The sequence below is a fragment of the Schistocerca serialis genome, unplaced genomic scaffold (genome assembly GCF_023864345.2).
Source record: "Schistocerca serialis cubense isolate TAMUIC-IGC-003099 unplaced genomic scaffold, iqSchSeri2.2 HiC_scaffold_338, whole genome shotgun sequence".
Classification (NCBI taxonomy): domain Eukaryota; kingdom Metazoa; phylum Arthropoda; class Insecta; order Orthoptera; family Acrididae; genus Schistocerca; species Schistocerca serialis.
In genome coordinates, this window is record NW_026047909.1 from 1 (window position 1) to 7,500 (window position 7,500).

The window sequence follows — 7,500 nt, forward strand, 5'->3', positions numbered from 1 at the left end:
GCCGGGCGGCGCCCGGCGGTCGACGGTTCGTTTTCGCCGTCCCCCCCGGCGTGTGGTAACACAGCGTCCACCGCCGTACGGTGAACTACAATACCCCTATACACTATGGATGTGAAATAAAATATAATAACACATGATGCTCCGCAAGAAAATAGACTTGGGATAGGGTGTGTCGTTGGCAAGTCCCCGGGGCGGCTAGTGTGGGTGGTGATAAGTCCGTAGGGGGGAGGGTCGAGGTATTAGGAAATAGAGCGATTGTGGTGGGACTGGCGCGCGCGCCCTCTCGTGCCGACGACATGAATGTCCACAGTAAACATTCGACACCTCCATCTACAGGGATCCGACGGAACTACGCCAACCATGCTGGCAAAACAGTATCGCCATCTATGCGAATCGGACAACACTACGTCCGCCATGTCGAGCGCACCACAAAACATACCGCCATCTGTAGGTCTCCCTCAGCATGAGCTCCTGCAACGACGATACCGCCATCTATGGGACGCCAAGCCGACTAAGACATCGATGGGCCCACAGTGCCCATCTTTCGACGCCACCCACAAAGCATGCAGCCTCTGTCGACCACAGCACCCATACGCCAGTGCCTCTGCCGCACGAAGTCGTGGACCGGCAATCACACCACCTGCACCCGTTCGTGCCCCACCCCAACCGCCCAACTCGCATCGCCAGCGGATGAACGGCGGACGTTTCCCGCACTCGTAAGGTGCAATTCACACCTATAACATGCGTTTCATGAAGAGATATTTCCAATATGCGACATTCCCGCTGTCCCTATTCATGAGCTGCGAGCTGTACCACGTACAAGCTACAGACGCGATCGCATTGCTCACTGTACGGATTCTCATGCTGAGCCATCAGCTAGGAAGCGCCCCATCCATGTCGGCACCCGTGGGCGTTGCACTCGCAGTCGCAAAAAACGCTGGGCAAATATATATCTCGGAAGAGTAACGACAGTCCGAGCCTCCTGGCGTTGCACTCGCAGCCGCAAAAAAACGCTGGGCACATATATGTCTCGGAAGAGTAACGACAGTCCGAGTCTCCTGCGTGGGAAGAGTCTTTCTAGGCCCTGACCCACGGGAAGGGTGTAGCTTCCCCCATCCCGGACATTTGACGTCGTCACACTACCGGTATTGACTAATAGACTGATTGCTGATAATCATTAGCCATACACTGGGGGAAACGGCCGACAGGGGCGGCAACATAGTGGAGCCGCAGTGTCACTAATGTACAGAGATAGAACAGTTTCGACTGGAACTAGAGTAACCGTATACACGGCACTGATTAGTAATAGATGCAGAGCCATCAGAATACAGATAATATATACAACCGTCCCTATACATGCTGAAAGACTCTGCACACAATGAGAACCACACGTCAGCCAGACACTCTTATCACACACTACTCTCTTATCACACACAATATCTAACCACCAGCATGGAAGAACATCCAGTGCATCCTCTCCGCCACATGACACAATCCACACTATCATTACCAGACCGGGAGGTCCACCCAGAAAACACAATATCCCACCCTTCCGACATCCGCACATTGCTCAGCTAAGCCACGAACACCCACACATGTCCTACACAGTGGTGCACCCAACATCACAATACTGCCTCCTGTCACAGCACACAAACAATGGCAGGAATGAAAGACACAGATCTGCCACAACCATGGAATCGGAGCGCCGCCTGTCATGAGCCAAAAGTGCATCCTGACGTGACAAATCGGATAATACCGCAGGCATCCAATTACGATAATCACTATCAACGAACCTGCCGCCCCCCCCCCCCCAATACACCTTTCCCTACAACAATGTGTATCTGAACCTACGCTATATCGTACCTTAACCTAACCTATATCGTACCTTAACCTAACCTATATCGTACCTTAACCTAACCTATATCGTACCTTAACCTAACCTATATCGTACCTTAACCTAACCTATATCGTACCTTAACCTAACCTATATCGTACCTTAACCTAACCTATATCGTACCTTAACCTAACCTATATCGTACCTTAACCTAACCTATATCGTACCTTAACCTAACCTATATCGTACCTTAACCTAACCTATATCGTGCCTTAACCTAACCTATATCGTGCCTTAACCTAACCTATATCGTGCCTTAACCTAACCTATATCGTGCCTTAACCTAACCTATATCGTGCCTTAACCTAACCTATATCGTGCCTTAACCTAACCTATATCGTGCCTTAACCTAACCTATATCGTGCCTTAACCTAACCTAATTTGTGCCTTAACCTAACCTAATTTGTGCCTTAACCTAACCTAATTTGTGCCTTAACCTAACCTAATTTGTGCCTTAACCTAACCTAATTTGTGCCTTAACCTAACCTAATTTGTGCCTTAACCTAACCTAATTTGTGCCTTAACCTAACCTAATTTGTGCCGTAACCTAACCTAATTTGTGCCGTAACGTAACCCATGTTGTGCCGTAACGTAACCCATGTTGTGCCGTAACGTAACCCATGTTGTGCCGTAACGTAACCCATGTTGTGCCGTAACGTAACCCATGTTGTGCCGTAACGTAACCCATGTTGTGCCGTAACGTAACCCATGTTGTGCCGTAACGTAACCCATGTTGTGCCTTAACCTAACCCATGTTGTGCCTTAACCTAACCCATGTTGTGCCTTAACCTAACCCATGTTGTGCCTTAACCTAACCCATGTTGTGCCTTAACCTAACCCATGTTGTGCCTTAACCTAACCCACGTTGTGCCTTAACCTAACCTACGTTGTGCCTTAACCTAACCCATGTTGTGCCTTAACCTAACCCATGTTGTGCCTTAACCTAACCCATGTTGTGCCTTAACCTAACCCATGTTGTGCCTTAACCTAACCCATGTTGTGCCTTAACCTAACCCATGTTGTGCCTTAACCTAACCCATGTTGTGCCTTAACCTAACCCATGGTGTGCCTTAACCTAACCCATGTTGTGCCTTAACCTAACCCATGTTGTGCCTTAACCTAACCCACGTTGTGCCTTAACCTAACCCACGTTGTGCCTTAACCTAACCCACGTTGTGCCTTAACCTAACCCACGTTGTGCCTTAACCTAACCTACGTTGTGCCTTAACCTAACCCATGTTGTGCCTTAACCTAACCCATGTTGTGCCTTAACCTAACCCATGTTGTGCCTTAACCTAACCCATGTTGTGCCTTAACCTAACCCATGTTGTGCCTTAACCTAACCCATGGTGTGCCTTAACCTAACCCATGGTGTGCCTTAACCTAACCCATGGTGTGCCTTAACCTAACCCATGGTGTGCCTTAACCTAACCCATGTTGTGCCTTAACCTAACCCATGTTGTGCCTTAACCTAACCCATGTTGTGCCTTAACCTAACCCATGTTGTGCCTTAACCTAACCCATGTTGTGCCTTAACCTAACCCATGTTGTGCCTTAACCTAACCCATGTTGTGCCTTAACCTAACCCATGTTGTGCCTTAACCTAACCCATGTTGTGCCTTAACCTAACCCATGTTGTGCCTTAACCTAACCCATGTTGTGCCTTAACCTAACCCATGTTGTGCCTTAACCTAACCCATGTTGTGCCTTAACCTAACCCATGTTGTGCCTTAACCTAACCCATGTTGTGCCTTAACCTAACCCATGTTGTGCCTTAACCTAACCCATGTTGTGCCTTAACCTAACCCATGTTGTGCCTTAACCTAACCCATGTTGTGCCTTAACCTAACCCATGTTGTGCCTTAACCTAACCCATGTTGTGCCTTAACCTAACCCATGTTGTGCCTTAACCTAACCCATGTTGTGCCTTAACCTAACCCATGTTGTGCCTTAACCTAACCCATGTTGTGCCTTAACCTAACCCATGTTGTGCCTTAACCTAACCCATGTTGTGCCTTAACCTAACCCATGTTGTGCCTTAACCTAACCCATGTTGTGCCTTAACCTAACCCATGTTGTGCCTTAACCTAACCCATGTTGTGCCTTAACCTAACCCATGTTGTGCCTTAACCTAACCCATGTTGTGCCTTAACCTAACCCATGTTGTGCCTTAACCTAACCCATGTTGTGCCTTAACCTAACCCATGTTGTGCCTTAACGTAACCCATGTTGTGCCTTAACGTAACCCATGTTGTGCCTTAACCTAACCTATAATGTGCCTTAACCTAACCTAAAGTGCGCCGTAACCTAAACTATATTGCGCCTTAACCTGACGCACGTTGTCGCTGAACCTGCTCTGTAATTGTTATGCAACCCGTTAAAGTAGTGTAGTGTTGCCTAACCGCAACCCTCGCAATATAGTTCGCTACTCGCACTGCCCGGTCCCCTGTGTATCGCGTCATGTTAAACACCTTGCAGGTGTTGCTGACTTTCCACATGCTCCTGCTATACACTGTAGTGTGGATAGCAGCAGGACGTACATGCCCCCCCCCCCCTTCCCCCCCTGCCTTCGCAAGCTGGTCGGTGAGAAGTTTGCATGTTCAATGCCCTTCGCATGCCGACGTACTCAGCCTACGTTGTGGTACGGCCTGTCACCTGTCCGCCGATGTACGCAAAACCCACAAACTGTACTGCACATTGCTCCGTATGTACTGAATGATACATCGTGGCCCATGTGACCGTATGACGACAGCGCCTAGCAACGGCGGACCATACAGTCCAAATATTGTGCACGCAGCTACGTGTCGTCTCCCTATAAGAGCTGGATTGCAGTGTGGTACGCCATACAGACGTGTGGGAGGAACGGACGCCCTGGATGGCGATCAGCATGAGCAGTCTGTTGATGTAGTGGAGCGTGTATTCGGACGTAGTCGTCTCTTCTCACACACCGTGATAGCATGTTGCACCGCGTTCCACATCTGCGACATGCTGCAGAGGCGGGCTGACAGTCGTTCGCGCAATGGACACCGCATACGTACGGGGTCTACCTTCCACGTGTTCTCTAGGCGTGCACATGTTGTTGCGTCTATGTGGGCAGACGTAGTGTGTTGTGACACCTGACACAGGCATGCAATACTCGTTGCAAATGGCGATGGACGTGTACGTTTGCTGGTGACGTTACGCAAATGAACAACCGGTAACCCGTTGTGGTGCGGTTGTTCTCGCTAGAGGTGAATCAGTGTTGGCGACGATCGGTCGAGCTATTAACCGGTTGTTTCAGGGATACCCACCATGCCCACGAACGTGAAAGGGGACCCACCATGCCCACGAACGTGAAAGGGGATCTGGGTGTGAGGCGATACGCGGCGGTGGCTGGGTGGGACCGTCCCCGGCCGGTGAGGGGGGGCCGCCCGGCGTGCTGGCAGCGCGGTGCGTGGGCGCACGCGCTACAGCCGGCTGGTGGGGGCGGCCGGTGGCAGGCGCGCCGGCCGACGGACGCGGCAGGCGGCGCAGCTGCGCGCCGGCGCCCCCTGCTCGCGGCGCCTTGCGGCCAAAGTAGGTCCTCGCGGGCCCGGTGCGAAGCGCGGTGGCCATCTGCAGTGTGCTGGTCCGATTGAGGACTTTGTGCGCTGAGGATGCGCCGCCGCCCGGCGCTCGGCGCCGCGACGCCGTCTGCTGCTCGGTCGCCCCAGCGGTTCTCGCAGGTGGTTTGTATCGCAGCTGTGCGGACGTGTTGGCGCGTGCGCTGTGCTGGGAGAGTTCGCTTCGGCACCCAAGTAGGGCTTTTGTCCTTCTGTGGCGCTGGCGTTGGAGCTGCCGGTCACCGTAGGTGGCGCGTGTTGTCTCCCGCCGGCAATGCCACGACAGCACGCTCCCGGGCCTCTGTCGGCAGCGGCAAGCTCAGTTGGGAGCACGGGTGGTCGCACCTAAAGCGTCTACTCGCCTAACTCCGGGCGATTGCGCCTCTCTCGAACCCGACCAAGTACTTAGGACGGCGCTGCGCGCCGCCGGGACCTGAGAGGGTTTCGAGGTGTGTTGTGCAGGGGAGCTCAGCCTCCTCCTGTTTGCAGAATAATTGAGCGGACGCTTGCGTGTTCGCGCGGGCCCCCGGGACACACTCCCGGGCGGCCGGCTGCTCAGCTCTAGTTGACGCAGCTCCCTGGTTGATCCTGCCAGTAGTCATATGCTTGTCTCAAAGATTAAGCCATGCATGTCTCAGTACAAGCCGCATTAAGGTGAAACCGCGAATGGCTCATTAAATCAGTTATGGTTCCTTAGATCGTACCCACGTTACTTGGATAACTGTGGTAATTCTAGAGCTAATACATGCAAACAGAGTCCCGACCAGAGATGGAAGGGACGCTTTTATTAGATCAAAACCAATCGGTCGGCTCGTCCGGTCCGTTTGCCTTGGTGACTCTGAATAACTTAGGGCTGATCGCACGGTCCTCGTACCGGCGACGCATCTTTCAAATGTCTGCCTTATCAACTGTCGATGGTAGGTTCTGCGCCTACCATGGTTGTAACGGGTAACGGGGAATCAGGGTTCGATTCCGGAGAGGGAGCCTGAGAAACGGCTACCACATCCAAGGAAGGCAGCAGGCGCGCAAATTACCCACTCCCGGCACGGGGAGGTAGTGACGAAAAATAACGATACGGGACTCATCCGAGGCCCCGTAATCGGAATGAGTACACTTTAAATCCTTTAACGAGTATCTATTGGAGGGCAAGTCTGGTGCCAGCAGCCGCGGTAATTCCAGCTCCAATAGCGTATATTAAAGTTGTTGCGGTTAAAAAGCTCGTAGTTGGATTTGTGTCCCACGCTGTTGGTTCACCGCCCGTCGGTGTTTAACTGGCATGTATCGTGGGACGTCCTGCCGGTGGGGCGAGCCGAAGGCGTGCGACCGCCTCGTGCGTGCTCGTGCGTCCCGAGGCGGACCCCGTTGAAATCCTACCAGGGTGCTCTTTATTGAGTGTCTCGGTGGGCCGGCACGTTTACTTTGAACAAATTAGAGTGCTTAAAGCAGGCAAGCCCGCCTGAATACTGTGTGCATGGAATAATGGAATAGGACCTCGGTTCTATTTTGTTGGTTTTCGGAACCCGAGGTAATGATTAATAGGGACAGGCGGGGGCATTCGTATTGCGACGTTAGAGGTGAAATTCTTGGATCGTCGCAAGACGAACAGAAGCGAAAGCATTTGCCAAGTATGTTTTCATTAATCAAGAACGAAAGTTAGAGGTTCGAAGGCGATCAGATACCGCCCTAGTTCTAACCATAAACGATGCCAGCCAGCGATCCGCCGCAGTTCCTCCGATGACTCGGCGGGCAGCCTCCGGGAAACCAAAGCTTTTGGGTTCCGGGGGAAGTATGGTTGCAAAGCTGAAACTTAAAGGAATTGACGGAAGGGCACCACCAGGAGTGGAGCCTGCGGCTTAATTTGACTCAACACGGGAAACCTCACCAGGCCCGGACACCGGAAGGATTGACAGATTGATAGCTCTTTCTTGATTCGGTGGGTGGTGGTGCATGGCCGTTCTTAGTTGGTGGAGCGATTTGTCTGGTTAATTCCGATAACGAACGAGACTCTAGCCTGCTAACTAGTCG

General features: G+C 52.0%; 1 non-coding gene across 1 annotated transcript in view; it reads left to right on the forward strand.

The window, feature by feature from the left end:
- Nucleotides 1-6,050: 6,050 nt before the first annotated feature.
- Nucleotides 6,051-7,500, forward strand: part of LOC126445403 (small subunit ribosomal RNA) — a 1,909-nt gene continuing 459 nt past the window's right edge. The window contains exon 1 of the ribosomal RNA XR_007582993.1: nucleotides 6,051-7,500. This exon is cut by the window's right edge and continues 459 nt beyond it. This is a non-coding gene — a ribosomal RNA (small subunit ribosomal RNA).